This window comes from Pristiophorus japonicus, unplaced genomic scaffold, assembly GCF_044704955.1.
Source record: "Pristiophorus japonicus isolate sPriJap1 unplaced genomic scaffold, sPriJap1.hap1 HAP1_SCAFFOLD_396, whole genome shotgun sequence".
NCBI classification, from domain to species: domain Eukaryota; kingdom Metazoa; phylum Chordata; class Chondrichthyes; family Pristiophoridae; genus Pristiophorus; species Pristiophorus japonicus.
This window is the reverse complement of record NW_027253827.1, coordinates 368,916-385,922: the sequence shown is the minus strand read 5'-3', so window position 1 is coordinate 385,922 and position 17,007 is coordinate 368,916. Positions and strand designations below refer to the sequence as shown.

Genomic DNA, 17,007 nt, shown 5'->3' with positions numbered 1-17,007 from the left:
AATGTAATACCGCTATTCAAGAAGTGAGGGAGATAGAAAACATGGAACTATAGGCCAGTTAGCCTGATATCAGTCATCGGGAATATAGTGGAACCAATTGCTAAGGAAGTGGTATCAAGGTACATAGAAAATAAAAACATGATTAGGCAGAGTCACCATGATTTTTTTGAAAGGGAAATTGTGATGAGGGCTGTTCCCAGCAATGTAGATCAAGGGGAAACATGGGATTTAAAGTATTTGGATTTCAACAATGTATCTATAACATACCAAATAATAGATTATTACACAAGATTAGGGCTCATGGGATTGGAGTCAATGTATTAGCACGTGCAGACGATTGGTTAACAGAATTAAATCAGAGAGTTGTGATAAACGGGTCATTTTCAGGTTGGCAGACTGTAACTAGTGGTGTGCCGCAAGCATCAGTGCTTGTGCTTCAGCTATTTACAATCTATATTAATGACCAAGTTGAAGGGACTGAGTGTAATGTATTCAAGTTTGCTGACAATACAAAGCTAGGTGGGACAGTAAGCTGTGAGGAGAAGACAAAGCATCTGCAAAAGAATAGAGATAGAGTAAGTGAGTGGGCAGTAAGTTGGCAGATGGATTATAATGGAATGAATGTGAGGTTATTCACTTTGTTAGGAAGAATAGAAAAACAAAATATTTTGTTCAATGGTGAGAAACATTTAAATGTTGGTGTTCTGAGAGATTGGGTCTTCCTCGTGCAACACATGAAGAAAGCTAGCATGCAGTTACAGCAAGTAATAAGAAAGGCAAACGGTATGTTGCCCCTTATTGCAAAAGGCCTGGAGTATATAAGTAAGGCAATCTTGCTACAATTATGCAGGGGCTTGGTGAGACACCAGCTGGAATATTGTGCAAAGTTTTGGTCTCTTTATGTAAGGAAGGATATACTTCCCTTGGAGTAACAAACCTTCACTAGATTAATTCCTGGGATGGGAGGCCTGTCCTACGATGAGAAATTGAGTAGAATGGGCCGATACTGTCTGGTATTTAGAAGAATGGGAGGTGATCTCATTGAAACATTGAAGATTCTGAAATGTATTGACAGGACAAATGCTGACAGGTTGAACACAAGAACATAACATAAAAAAATAGGAGCAGGAGTAGGTCATTTGGCATCTTGAGCCTGCTACGACATTCAATACGATCATGGCTAATTTGATCTTGGCCTCAACTCCAATTTGCTGCCCGCTCACCATGACCCTTGATTCCCTTATAATTCATAAATCTGTATCTACACATTATACATATTAAATAACCCAGCCTCCACACCTCTCTTGGGTAGAGAATTCCAAAGATTCATGACCATCTGAGAGAAGAAATTGCTCCTCATCTCCATTTTAAATAGGCAACATCTTCTTCTTAAACTATGCGAACTGGTTCCCGATTCCCCCACGAGGGGAAATATCCTCTCTGCATCTACCTTGTCAAGCCCCCTCAGAATCTTATGTTTCAATGAGATCATCTCTCATTCTTCTAAACTCAATGAGTATAGGCCCAACCTCCGCAACCTTTCTTCATAAGATCACTGCTTCATCTCAGGAATCAACCAAGTGAAACATTTGTGAACAGTCTCCATTGCAAGTGAAGCCCTGGTTAACTGAGGAGACTAAAACTGCACGCAGTACTTGAGGTTTGGTCTCACCAACGCCCTGGACAGCGGTAGCAAGACTTTCATTTTACATCCCCCTTTCAACAAATGCCAAAATTCCATTTGCTTTCCTAATTACTTGCTGTAGCTGCATGCTAACTTTTTGTGTTTCGTGTACAAGGTCCCAGAGAACCCTCTATACCACAGCATTTTGTAATCTCTCTCCATTTAAATGACTTGTTTTTTTACTTTTCCGATCAAAGTGGATAACCTCACATTTTCCCACATTATACTCCATCTGCCAAGTTGTTGGCCACTCACTTAACCTATCTATATGCATTTGAAAATTATGTGTGTCCTCCTCACAACTTGCTTCCCCACCTATCTTTGTATCATCAGCAAATTACACTCGGTCCCTTCATCCAAGTCATTAATATAGATTCTAAATAGTTGAGGCCCCAGCACTGATCGCTGTGACACCTCACTAGTTACAGTTTGCCAACCTGAAAATGACCCATTTATACCGACAAATAGAAACATAGAAACATAGAAAATAGGTGCAGGAGTAGGCCATTTCGGTCCTTTGAGCCTGCACCATCATTCAATATGATCATGGCTGATCATGCAACTTCAGTACCCCATTCCTGGTTTCTCTCCATACCCCTTGATCCTTTAGCCATAAGGGCCACATTTAACTCCCTTTTGAATATATCTAACGAACTGGCCTGAACAACTTTCTGTGGTAGAGAATTCCACAGGTTCACCACTCTCTGGGTGAAGAAGTTTCTCCTCATCTCGGTCCGAAATAGCTTACCCCTTATCCTTAGACTGTGACCCCTGGTTCTGGACTTCCCCAACATTGTGAACATTCTTCCTACATCTAACCTGTCCAATCCCGTCAGAATTTTATATGTTTCTATGAGATCCCCTCTCATTCTTCTAAATTCCAGTGAATATAAGCCTAGTCGATCCAGTCTCTCTTCATATGTCAGTCCTGCCATCCCGGGAATCAGTCTGGTGAACCTTCGCTGCTCTCCCTCAATAGCATGAATGTCCCTTCTCAGATTAGGTGACCAGAACTGTACACAATATTCCAGGTGTGGCCTCACCAAGGTCCTGTACAACTGCAGGAAGACCTCCCTGCTCCTATACTCAAATCCTCTCGCTATGAAGGCCAACATACCATTTTACTTCTTCATCTCCTGCTGTACCTGCATGCCAACTTTCAATGTCTGATGTACCATGACACCCAGATCTCGTTGCACCTCCCCTTTTCCTAATCTGCCGCCATTCAGATATATTCTGCCTTCCTGTTTGCGCCACCAAAGTGGATAACCTCACATTTATCCACATTATACTGCATCTGCCATGCATTTGCCCATTCACCTAAAATGTCCAAGTCACTCTGCAGCCCCTTAGCATCCTCCTCACAGCTCATACTGCCACCCAGCATGGTGTCATCTGCAAACTTCTTCGAGAAGTGGTGTATGATGAGGGCTTCATTTTCTTGGAGCTTTTTTCCCAGTTGTGGGAAATGATCACCTGTATGAGATGGATGGATTGTACCTGAACAGAGCCGGGACCAATTATTTCACTGAGCATTTAAATTGTACTGTTGTCGAGGAGCTAAACTAGTTTTGCAGGGAAGCAGAACCAAAAAAATAACAGGAAGGAGCAGCAGTGATATCAGAGGACAGAATTATATTAACAGCAGGAACATTAGAAATATACCCAAAACTGCAGGGACTCGTTTGAGGAATATAGCAAAGATGACGAAGGAGTTATTAAACTGTATGTGTGTCAATGTCCATGGTGTAACTAATAAGGATGGTAAGCTGCAGGCACACGTTACCACATGCGACTATGCCGTGCTTTAAAAAAGGACTATTGATAGATTAAGTAAATGGGCTAAACTGTGGCAAATCGTTTTCACTTTGGACTAAAATAGATAGAATATTTACTTACTTACTAAATGGTGAAAGCTGAGGAAAAAATAGTGGAGGTCCAAAGAGACTTACTTGGGCGTCCAGGTAACTAGATCATTTAACTTACACGCACAGGTTCAGAAAATAATAGCCTTTATATATGGAGGACGAGAACACACGGGGGTACAGGTTATGTTGTAGTTATACAAAACCCTAGTTACATCATAACTGGAGTACTCTAGTGAGTTCTGGTTACCACACCTTGGGAAGGATATGTTGGCCTTCGAGGGTGTACAACGTAAGTTTACCAGCATGATACCCAGACTCCAAGTGATAATTTACAAGGAGAGATTACACAAATTAGGGCTGTACTTCCTTCAATTTGGAATGTTAAGGCGTGATTTGATCAAAGTTTCCAAGATATTAATGAGAACAGGTACACTAGAAAGAGAGAAACTTATCTGCTAGTTTGGGAATCTAGGACCAGGGGGTACAGTCTAAACATTAGAGCCAGACCTGTCAGAAATGAAAATTGATGCCAGATCCATTGCAAATTTTAAATCGGAGATTGTTACATTTCCATGAATCAAATATATTCAGGGATATAGTGCAAAGACGGATGTATGGAATTTGGTAGCAAACCAGCTACGATCTCACTGAATCGCAGAACAAGATCGAAGTACTCAATGACCTACTCCAGTTCCTGTGATTCTAGGTCGCTAGATACCCACAAGGCTCTCGGACGGAAGCAATTTGCCTTGAGTTAAGGAACAGCGGGGCCTGTTATAGTGCTGGGAGTTTATTTACAGAGCTCCAACCAGTGATGAGGACAAAGGTGAGCACATTTGTTGGCAAATTTAAAAGACAAGTAAAAAAAATATAATAGTAATATTAGCAGAATTATATTGTCCAAACATAGAAAGGGACAAATCGTAGCTCTAAGCTTAAGGATGGAGAGCAATTCATGCTTTGTACACAGGAGACCTTCATCGATCAATATTTACAACAAGGAAGAAAGAATGGCAAGCAGAGTGTATTCCAGTAGGGTATAATTTGGCAACTAGTGATCGCAACGTAATTTGGTTCATAAAGACAGACAGATTTGATTTACATAACGCCTTTCACGACCACCGAAACTCTCTGAGCACGTCACAGCCAATGAAGTACTTTTGAAGTGTTGTCCCTGTTGTAATGTCGTTAACGCGGCAACCAATGTACGCACACAAAGCTCCCACAAACAGTCATGTGAAAATTATAGATAATCTGTTTTGATCATGTTGCTGGAGGGAAAAATATTGGCCAGAACACCGGGGCTAACTCCCCTGCTCTTCCTCGAAATACTGCCATGGGAGATTTTACGTCCACTTGAGAAAGCAGACGGGACTTTGGTTTAGAATCTCATCTGAAAGACGGGACCTCCGACAGCGTAGCACATCCTCAGTACAGGCACCGAATGGTCATCCTAGATTTTTTTGTGCTCAACTCCCTGGCATACGACTATGAACCCACAACCTTCTGTCTCAGAGGCGAGAGTGATAACCGCTGAGCCACAGCTGACACTTTTTGGAATAGTTGTCGAAAGCAATGTAATTGCAGGGTAAAGAAGTTAATGGTGCAATGAAGGCCAATTAGAGAAGCGATACTTTCGGTACAAACTAAGCATTTTCCTTTTAAAGAAAAAGTTAAAGCATCCAAAGCCATTGCACCCTGGATGGCAAAGAAAAGAACAGCTTAAATAAGTAGGAGGTTTATCACAAATTTACGAACATACGGACAACAATGGACAGATAAAGACTATCAGGTCCATCGAGCCTGTCCCACACAATTGTGATTCCTTGTGTATCATACCTTATACACTCCACCCCACCCGAAACCATGTGATCTCCTGGGAGAGGCAAAAAAACAAATAAAAACGCAGGCCAATTTGGGGAAAAAAATCTGGGAAATTCCTCTTCGACCCATCTAGGCGATCGAAACTAGTCCAGGAGATCATCCTGGTCATTAAATTCCCTGCAGTACCTACTTACTGTAAGAGTTCATCACTGCCGCAGCAGAAGCAAATCCAGCTTTTGCTTGAAGGAACTCAGTGAGTCTGCATCCACCACTTGAGAGGGTGGCGTGTTCCAGAGGTCTTCGACTCTCTGTGTAAAGAACCACCTCATGACATTTGCCCTAGATCTAGCCTTATACAACTTAAATGTGTGCCCCTCTGGTCCTGCCTAACCTATTTAATTTAAATTAGTGGTGAGCTATAACATTGTATATTCCCTTTATTATCTTAGAAATCTCAATCATATCTCCCTTAGGTCTACGCTGCTGTAAGATAGAGTCCCAACTATTTTAACCTATTGATAACTAAGGTGCTTTACACTTGGAATTAATCCAGTGGCCCTCTTCTGCACCCTTTCCAGAGCCTCAATATCACCCATCATCATAGGCAGTCCCTCGGAATCGAGGAAGACTTGCTTCCACTTTCAAAATGAGTCCCATGGTTGCTGAAGAGACCAATACGAGAACCACAGTCCCTGTCACTGGTGGGACAGATAGTTGTTGAGGGAATGGGAGGGTGGGACAGGTTGGCCGCACGATCTTTCCACAGTCTGCGCTTGGTTTCTGCATGCTCTCGGCGACGAGACTTGAGGTGTTCAGTGCCCTCCTGGATGCTCTTCTTCCACTTAGGGCGGCCTGGTCTTTGGCCAGGGACTCCCAGGTGTCAGTGGGAATGTTGCACTTTATCAGTGAGGCTTTGACACCATGTGAGGAGACCACAGCTGGATACAGTATTGCAATGCCGCCTGACTAAGGTCTTGCACAAGGACAAAAGAGTAAGCCTTGTCTTATAATCATATGTCCTATCAATACACCCCAACACCCTGTTTGCTCGAGCTATTGTTGCACAGCATTGCACGTGTAATTTTAAGGATGTATGCACTAAAAGCCCAAATCTATTTCTATCTCCACCATCTTTAATGACTTTCCCTGGCGGGTGTATCAATGTTAAGCATTTACAAAAAATTTTGATTTTTTTTTCTAATTAATTTCAATTAATTTTAAATATGTGTGATTTAAAAAAATTATTATGCTATGTTTGGTTGTTTTTGGGGGTTATTCTCATTGATAGTAATGGAAACGCATAAAATCGAAGTTATCATTACTGTCAATGAGAATACTGTACTGTGATTGGCCTGGCCCAGGTGACTCCAGCTTCTCTGTCCGTATCGAGAAAATGGGGGCCCGCTGTGAAGCACGTGGAAAGGCAGTCTCTGACTGGAATCTCCAGACAGATCCAAATCAGTCTATAAATCGGCTTTGCCTGCGTTCTGCCAGCCAGTTCTGTATCCAGCTCAATATATTTCCACTAACATCAGAGACTCCACCATTAGAGAAGCCTCTTGTGCTGTACCTTGTCAAAAGCTATTTTGAAATATCAATTGACAACGTCTACTGGGCTTCCCTCATTCACGAACTTTGTACCTTATTCAAAAAATACAATTTGGTATGTAATATATGACCACTTTTTGATGAAGCCATGTTGATTTTCTCTAATATGTCCCTCCGTATACAACTATTCATATATTGCATCCCTTACGATTCTTCAAGCACCTTAAATGATGTTAAACTGATGGGCCTACAGTTACCCGGGTCTACCTTGTCAGCTTTTTTTTAATGGGGTCTACAGTGGCCTCCGTCCAATCTGTAGGAAGCATTTCAGAGTGCAGAGAGCTATTAAAATTACAGACCAGGGACTCGCATAGCACCTGTCCCATCTCCTGGAGGACCCTCGGGTGGATAAGCTGCTCTTTCTATTTTCAAGTTCTTAATTATTTCTAAAACAATATGCTTATCTATGTTAATGTTGCCGATAAAACTAATATTAAATTCTAATATTTGAGCATCATCTTCACGGGTGAATACTGGTGCAAAGTACTCAGCGAGGTTATGAGAATTAATTAACAGGTAACATTAAATGGAATTCTAAAGCATTTTCTGAGCACAGAGTAAAAAAGCGTGGGAATTGTGATGAAACTGTACAAAACACTGCTTCGGCCTCAACTGGAGTATTGTGCGCAATGCCGGGCTCCACATTTTAGGAAGTATGCGAAGGCCTTAGAGTGGGTGTGGAATATAATTACGAGAATGATTCCATGCATGAGTTATTTCAATTACGAGGATAGACTGGACAAGCTGGTGTCATTCATCTTAGGGCAGAGCAGATTGAGATGAGCTTTGATAGAAGTGTTGAATGCCATGAGGGGTCTGGAGAGAGTAGAATCTGTTCCTATTAGCATGGTGGAGGTTACACCTTCTTCTGGAAAGGGAAACCAGAGGCAGAACGCCGCCTTCATGGAGTCGGCTTTGCTGTCAAGAATGAGCTGGTCGACCGCCTCAAAGACTCCTTCTGTGGGGTTAACGAATGCCTCATGACTCTCCGTATCACCCTATCCCGGAATCTATGTGCCACAGTCATCAGTTCGTATGCCCCCACATCGATGCAACAGATGAGGCTAAAGAGGGTTTTTATTCCAACCTCGAGACATCCTTGTCCCGTGTCCCCACGGGCGACAAATTGATCCTCCTGGGTGATTTTAATGCCAGGCTTGGCAAAGACACAACCCTCTGTGGAGGCGTGATTGGCAGAGAGGGGGTAGGGAAAGCCAATTCCAGCGGTACCCTACTCCTGACAAAATGTCTAGAACATGAGCTCCTCATTACCAACACGCTGTTCTGCCAGAGGGACAACTACAAGGCACTGTGGCAACACCCTCGCTCCAAACACTGGCACCTGCTTGACTATGTCATTGTCCGAGCCAGGGATCGCAATGATGTGCGCATCACCCACGCCATGACAGGAGCCGACGACTGCTGGATGGACCACCGCCTAATCCAACCCATCACCAACATTAACATTGCCCCAAAGCAGAGAGGACAGCAGAAGCAATTCCGCAAAAAAGTTAATGCCGGGGCACTTAGAGACCCAGCTAAGAAAGCCCTATGCAGCCAGCACCTCACAGTCAATCTGGCGTACCTTGATGACCGTGAGATGCTGAATCCCCATAGCGCTTGGTCTGCCCTCCAGGCCTCTATAACCAGTGCCTGTGAAGAGACACTTGGTCACTCAACCAGAAAACATCAGGACTGCTTTGATGAAAATGATCAGGAGATCGAAGAACTAATAGAGCACAGCGCAAAGCATTTCTGAGGCTCAAGCAACAGCCCAACTTGGGAGCTGCAAAACAATATTACTGATGGCTCAAGGCTCAGGTCCAACAAAAACCTCGGGACCGAAAGAACAGGTGGTGGATGGAGAAAGCACAGGAGATGCAACAACTGGCCGACAGCCACAATATGCGAGGATTCTTCACTGCAGTCAAGGCCACCTACGGTCCAAACTCCCAAGGCCCCACCCCACTCCTGGTCAAGACCGGGGAAACACTCATCAAGGACACTGAGGCTGTCAGAACCCGATGGAAGGAGCACATTGAAGACCTCCTCAATCTTGACTCTGCCTGTGACTCGAGTGTTCTCGATTCCATCCCATAGCATGCCACCTGCCATCAACTCAGTGAAGCTCCAATGTTGCATGAGGTTGGCAAAGCCATAAAACAGCTGAAGAATAACAAGGCTACGGGTGTGGATGGAATCCCTGCTGAGGCGGTAATGTATGACGGAGAAGCGCTGTTGGTGCGGATACATGACCTCATCGCTCTCATCTGGAGGGAGGAGAGCATGCCGGGAGATCTCAGAGATGCAGTGATTGTGACCATTTTTAAAAAGGGGGACAGGTCTGACTGCGGCAACTACAGGGGAATCTCCCTGCTATCAGCCACTGGGAAAGTTGTCACTAGATTCCTCCTCAATCATCTTCTTCCTGTGGCCGAGGAGCTCCTCCCGGGGTCACAGTGCGGATTTCATCCCCTACGGGACAAAACAGACATGATCTTTGCAGCGCGACAGTTGCAGGAAAAATGCAGGGAGCAGGGCCAGCCCTTATACATGGCCTTTTTCGATCTTACAAAGGCCTTTGACACTGTCAACAGTGAGGGTCTATGGAGCATCCTCCTCCGTTTTCGATGCCTCCAAAAGTTTGTCAACATCCTTCGCCTGCTTCATGATGACACGCAGGCCATGATCCTTACCAACAGATCCATTACAGACCCAATCCACGTCCGGACCGGGGTCAAACAGGGCTGTGTCATCGCTCCAACCCTCTTCTCAATCTTCCTCATTGCCGTGCTCCACCTCACAGTCAACAAGCTCCTGGCTGGAGTGGAACTAAACTACAGAACCAGTGGGAAGCTGTTTAACCTTCGCCATCTCCAGGCCAGGTCCAAGATCACCCCAACCTCTGTCGTTGAACTGCAGTACGCGGACAATGCCTGCGTCTGTGCACATTCAGAGGCTGAACTCCAGGATATAGTCAATGTATTCACTGAGGCATATGAAAGCATGGGCCTGACGCTTAACATCCGTAAGACAAAGGTCTTTCACCAGCCTGTCACTGCTGCACAGCACTGCCCTCCAATCATCAAGATCCAGGGCGCGGCCCTGGACAACGTGGACCATTTCCCATATCTCGGGAGCCTCTTATCAACAAAGGCAGACATTGATGCGGAGATTTAACATCACCTCCAGTGCACCAGCACAGCCTTCGGCCGCCTGCGGAAAAGAGTGTTTGAAGACCAGGCCCTCAAATCTACCACCAAGCTCATGGTCTGCAGGGCTGTAGTAATACCCGCCCTCCTGTATGGGTCTGAGGCATGGACCATGTACAGAAGGCACCACAAGTCGCTGGAGATATATCACCAAGATATATCCTCCGCAAGATCCTGCAAATCTTCTGGGAGGACAGTCGCACCAACATCAGTGTCCTCGACCAGGCTAACATCCCCAGCATTGAAGCACTCGATCAGCTCCGCTGGGCAGGCCACATAGTTCACATGCCACACATGAGACTCCCTAAGCAAGTGCTTTATGTGGAGCTCCTTCATGGTAAACGAGCCAAAGGTGGACAGCGGAAACATTATAAGGACACCCTCAAAGCCACCCTGGTAAAGTGCGACATCACCACTGACACCTGGGAGACCCTGGCCGCAGACCGCCCGAGGTGGAGAAAGTCCATCCAGGAGGGCGTTGACCTCTTTGAGTCTCGACGCAAGGAGCATGAAGAGGCCAGACGCAGGCAGTGGAAGGAGCACGCGGCAAACCAGCCCCACCGACCCCTTCCCCCGACGAATGTCTGTCCCACCTGTAACAGGGTCTGTGGCTCCCGTATCGGACTGTTCAACCATCAAAGAACTCACTTAGGGAGTGGAAGCAAGTCCTCCTCGATTCCGAGGGACTGCTTATGATGATGATAATGATGATTGGCAGAAGAGTTGAGAACCAGAAGACACAGAGTTAAGATGTTTGGCAAAAGAATTATAGATGACAAGTAGAAAACCTTCTGACAGCGAGTAGTTAGGATCTGGAATTCACTGCCTGAAACAGTGGTAGAGGCAATCTGAATTACTACCTTCTAAAGGGAGCCGGATAAGTATCGGAAATAAAATATTGAGTAATATGGGGAAAGGGCGGGGGGAGGGGGTCTAGTTGAGGTGTTCTTGCAGAAAGCCAACATGGGCATGACAGTCTGAATGACCTTCTTCCATGCTGTAACCATTCTATGATTCTATGATAAATAACTCGGCATCGTAGTAGATAGTGATGGCTTCGGGATGACAGACAGCATGGTTAAATTGGCAGAGGCTGGGCAGATGAAGTTCAATGCGTAAAAGTGTGAATTGTCGAACTTTGTGAGGACCTAATATGGAAAGACAATATACTAGGAGTCATGTGATTTTGAAAGGTGTACTTGTGCAGACAGACCTCGGTGTCCATATATACACATCCTTAAAGATGGCAAGGGAAGTTGCTAAGGTGGTTCAGAAAGCGTATCGGTTACCTGGTTTTATAAATAGAGCAATAGATTATAAAACCCTAGAGCTAATGCTTAATCTTTATAAATCACTGGTTAGGCCTCAGCAGGGGTGCTGTGGGTAATTCCGGGCAACACATTTCAGAAAGCTGTAAAGGCTTTAGAGAGGGATAATAGGGGGTTTGCCAGGATGGTACCTTGGATGGTGAAATTCAGTTATGAAGAAAGGTTGTTAAAGTTAGGACTGTTCTCCTTAGAACAGAGCACGTTAAGAGATGATAAAACAAATGTTTTCAAGATAATGGGAGTTATTGATAGAATAAATAGAATAACAAAAATCCTCAAGCGACAGGATCAGTAGCCAGAGATCCTAGATTTAAAGTATAAAATTCTGGAAGGTAGTTGAGTAGAAGTGATGTCATTTAACGGGATCTGCTATGCCTTACTGGAAACGCTCGTGGAGTCTGATTCCAATATTTATTTTGAAAGGGAGTTGCATCTGTACTTGACAATTAGGAACCTGCAGAGTTAAGGACAAACAATAGGATTTTGGAATTACGGCCGATGCTCATTCAATAAGCCAGCACAGGCTATAGGCCGAATGGGGTCCTTATGTGCTGTGAGTCTCTATGACTTTTGATTCTATTAAAGATTGGATTAAGACAGATATGGAAGAGCAAGAAATGAAATGTCAAAAATTAAAGTTTTAAATCACCATTAATAATTCAAATCTGATGGAATGAGACTGCACATCTGTTAGAGATCAACATAGGCAGTCCCTCAAACTCGAGGATGACTTGCATTGCATCCACACTAAAAATGAGTCCTTAGGTGGCTGAACAGTCCAATACAGGAACCACAGTCCCTGTCACAGGTGGGACAGACAGTCGTTGAGGGAAGGGGAGGGTGGGACCGGATTTCTGCACGCCCTTTCCGCTGCCTGCAATTGGTTTCTGCATGCTCTCGGCGATGAGACTCGAGGCGCTCAGCGCCCTCCTGGATGCTCTTCCACCACTTAGGGTGGTCTTTGTCCAGGGACTCCCAGGTATCGGTGGGGATGTTGCACTTTATCAGGGAGGCTTTGAGGGTGCCCATGTAACGTTTCCTCTGCCCTATTTTGGTTCGTTTGCCGTGAGGGCGTTCCGAGTAGAGTGCTTGCTTTGGTAGTCTCGTGTCTGGCATGCGAACATTGTGGCTTGCCCAGCGGAGCTGATCGAGTGTGGTCAGTGCTTCAATGCTGGGGATGTTGGCCTGGTTGAGGACGCTGATGTTGGCGCGTCTGTCCTCCCAGGGGATTTGTAGAATCTTGTGGAGACATCATTAGTAGTATTTCACCAACGACTTGGTGTCTATTGTACATGGTCCATGCCTCAGCCACACAGGTATTACTACAGCCATGTAGACCATGAGCTTGGTGGTAGGTTTGAGGGCCTGGTCTTCAAACACTCTTTTCCTCAGGCGGCCGAAGTCTGCACTGACGCACTGGAGGCGGTGTTGGATCTCGTCGTCAATGTCTGCTGTTGTTGATAAGAGGCTCCTGAGGTATGGGAAATGGTCCACGTTGTCCAGGGCTGCGCCATGGATCTTAATGACTGGGGGACAGTGCTGTGCAGCGAGGACAGGCTGGTGGAGGACCTTTATGTTATGGATGTTAAACGTAAGGCCCATTTTTCCGTATGCCTCAGTGAATACGTCGACTATGTCCTGGAGTGCAGCCTCTGTATGCGCGCAGACGCAGGCATTGTCCGCGTACTGTAGCTCGACGACAGAGGTTGGGATGGTCTTGGACCTGGCCTGGAGATGGCAAAGGTTGAACAGGTTCCCACTGGTTCTGTAGTTTAGTTCTACTCCAGCAGGGAGCTTGTTGAGTGGGAGGTGGAGCATGTCAGCGAGGAATATTGGGAAGAGGGTTGGGGCGATGATGCAGCCCAGTTCGACCCCGTTCCGGACGTGGATTGGGTCTGTGATGGATCCGTTGGAAAAGGGATTACGGCCTGTATGTCGTCGTGGAGCAGGCGGAGAATGGTGACGAAATATTAGGAGCATCCTAAACGGAGGGCACTCCACAGACTCTCACGCTTGACAGTGTCAAAGGCCTTTGTAAGGTCGAAGAAGGTCATGTTAAGAGCTGGCGATGTTCCCTGCATTTTTCCTGCAGCTGTCACGCTGCAAAAATCATGTCCGTTGTGCCTCGTAGGGGATGAAATCCACGCTGTGACTCTGGGAGGAGCTGCTCAGCCACAGGGAGAAGACGATTGAAGAATACTGTAGCGACGACTGACCCAGTGGCTGTTAACAGGGAGGTTAAGAGGGAGATTCCTCTGTAGTTGCCGCAGGTGGACTTGCCCCCTTTTTTAAGGATGGTAAGGTCACTGCTTATCTGAGAGCTCCCAGCATGCTCGCCACCCTCCAGATGAGAGAGATGAGGTCATGTATTCGTGCCAACAGTGCCTCTCCGCCATACTTTAGCGCGTCAGCAGGGATTCCTTCGCTCCTAGAAACATAGAAAATAGGTGCAGGAGTAGGTCATTCGGCCCTTCGAGCCTGCACCGCCATGCAATGAGTTCATGGCTGAACATGCAAATTCAGTACCCCATTCCTGCTTTCTCGCCATACCCCTTGATCCTCCGAGTAGTAAGGACTACATCTAACTCCTTTTTGAATATATTTAGTGAATTGGCCTCAACTACTTTCTGTGGTAGAGAATTCCACAGGTTCACCACTCTCTGGGTGAAGAGGTTTCTCTTCATCTCGGTCCTAAATGGCTTACCCCTTATCCTTAGACTGTGACCCCTGGTTCTGGACTTCCCCAACATTGGGAACATTCTTCCTGCATCTAACCTGTCTAAACCCGTCAGAATTTTAAACGTTTCTATGAGATCCCCTCTCATTCTTCTGAACTCCAGTGAATACAAGCCCAGTTGATCCAATCTTTCTTGATAGGTCAGTCCCGCCATCCCGGGAATCAGTCTGGTGAACCTTCGCTGCACTCCCTCAATAGCAAGAATGTCCTTCCTCAAGTTAGGAGACCAAAACTGTACACAATACTCCAGGTGTGGCCTCACCAAGGCCCTGTACAACTGTAGCAACAACTCCCTGCCCCTGTACTCAAATCCCCTCGCTATGAAGGCCAACATGCCATTTGCCTTCTTCACCGCCTGCTGTACCTGCATGCCAACCTTCAATGACTGATGTACCATGACACCCAGGTCTCGTTGCACCTCCCCTTTTCCTAATCTGTCACCATTCAGATAATAGTCTGTCTCTCTGTTTTTACCCCCAAAGTGGATAACCTCACATTTATCCACATTATACTTCATCTGCCATGCATTTGCCCACTCACCTAACCTATCCAAGTCACTCTGCAGCCTCATAGCATCCTCCTCGCAGCTCACACTGCCACCCAACTTAGTGTCATCCGCAAATTTGGAGATACTACATTTAATCCCCTCATCTAAATCATTAATGTACAGTGTAAACAGCTGGGGCCCCAGCACAGAACCTTGCGGTACCCCACTAGTCACTGCCTGCCATTCTGAAAAGTACCCATTTACTCCTACTCTTTGCTTCCTGTCTGACAACCAGTTCTCAATCCTGTCGTCTTGTTGTTCTTAAGCTGTCTAATGGCTTTTTCTACCTCCTGCAATGTTGGGGTCTCACGGAGGTGGTGGCGGGTAGCATGCTGTGTCATGGAGTCGAGAACACTCAGGTCAAAGGCAGAGTCTCGATTGGGGAGATTGTCAATGTGCTCCTTCCAGCGGGCCCTGACTGCCTCGGTGTCCTTGATGAGTGTTTCCCCGTTCTTGGCCAGCAGTGGGGTGGGGCCTTGGGTGTTTGGACCTTGGATGGCCTTGACCGCGATGAAGAATCCTCGCACATCATGGCTGTCGGCCAGCTGCTGCATCTCCTGTGCTTTCCCCATCCACCACCTGTTCTTTAGGTCCCGGGTTTTTTGTTGGACCTCAGCCTTGAGCCGTCTGCAATGCTGTCTTGCTGCTCCCGAGTTGCGTTGTTGTTCAAGGCTCTTGGATCTCCTGATCATTCTCATCAAGCAAGTCCTGGTGTTTCCTGGTTGGGGTAACCGAGCGTCTCTTTGCAGGCACTGGTTATGGAGGACTGGAGGGCAGACCAATCACTGTGGGCATTCTGCGTCTCAGGTTTAACAAGGCAAGCCAGGTTAGCTGTGAGGCGCTGCCTGTATAGGGCTCTCTTAGCTGGGTCTTTAAATGTTCCGGCATTGAATTTTAGCGGCACTGCTTCTGCTGCCCCCTCCACTTTGGGGCTATGTTGATCTCAATGATGGATCGGATTAAGCGGTGGTCTGTCCACCAGTCGTCAGCTCCTGTCAGGCATGGGTGGGGCGCACATCCTTCGATCCCTGGCTCGAACGATGATATAGTCGATCAGCTGCCAGTGTTCGGAGCGAGGGTGTTGCCACGATGCCTTGTATTTGTTGTCCCTCTGACGCAACAAGGTGTTGGTGATGACAAGTTCATGTTCTAGACAACACGCCGCCCCAGAGGGATGTGTCCTTGCCGACCCTGGTGTTGAAGTCACCGAGTTTGTCATCCGCAGGGACGCGGGACAGGGATTTTTCGAGTTTGGAGTAAAAAGCCACTTAGGTTTCATCTGTTGCGTCGAGTGTTGGAGCGTATGCACTGATGACTGTGGCACATTAGTTCTGGGATAGGGTGAGTCGGAGAGTCATGAGACGTTCGTTAACCCTGTCTTTGATGCGGTCGACCAGCTCGTTTTTGATAGCGAAACCGACTCCGGGGTGACGGCGTTCTGCCTCTCGTTTCCCTTTCCAGAAGGTGGTGTAACCTCCACCTTGTTCCTTGAGCTGGCCTTCCCCTGCCCGCCGGGTCTCACTTAGGGTGGCTATGTTGATATCAAAGCGTCTAAGTTCCCGGGCAGCTATGGTGGTGCAGCGTTCCGGCCTGTCGCTGTTGGAAGTGTCCATGAGGGTGCTGATGTTCCAGGTCCCGACCTTTATGTTAGAGGAGTGGAAGATGCCCATGCACAAGTTCTTTTAACATGGGGTGGTCGTTGCACACCAGCTACCACATGGGCCTAGGTGATCAAGGTCTTGATCCAGTGGCAAGGGGGTCCAATACGACTGGAGACCAAGCACTGCTATATGGGCCTAGTTGCCTACGGCGAGGTGTTGGTCCCGACGACCTCTTGCGGAGACCTGAACCTCTTAGCCCCCCCCCCCCCGCACCACCCTTCGGCAGCTACCTCCACGGCGTCGACTCACCTACCTCACCCGATCCTTGATCCCCGACGAGCCTCCCACCAGACGATTGGGCCTCCACCCCTTCAGTGGCGATCAGGCCCTCACCTGCCCCAGCAGCGATCGAGCCTCCTCCAGCGGCGGCAGATGGGTATCTCCTCCTTGACGACGGCTGGGCCTCTCCTTCCCCACAGATGACCATCTCCTCAATGGCGACCGGGTCTCCTGGTCCCCTGCGATGGCGACTGGCTTCCCGTCCTCCTTCAGCGATGACTGGAGCTCTCCTTCTCCACCAGTGACCTGGACTCTTCTC

The 17,007-nt window shown here is 46.8% G+C and overlaps 1 pseudogene; it reads left to right on the top strand.

Annotated features, from left to right (window-relative positions):
- Window positions 1-17,007, top strand: part of LOC139250592 (zinc finger protein 729-like) — a 539,046-nt pseudogene that overhangs the window by 155,301 nt on the left and 366,738 nt on the right.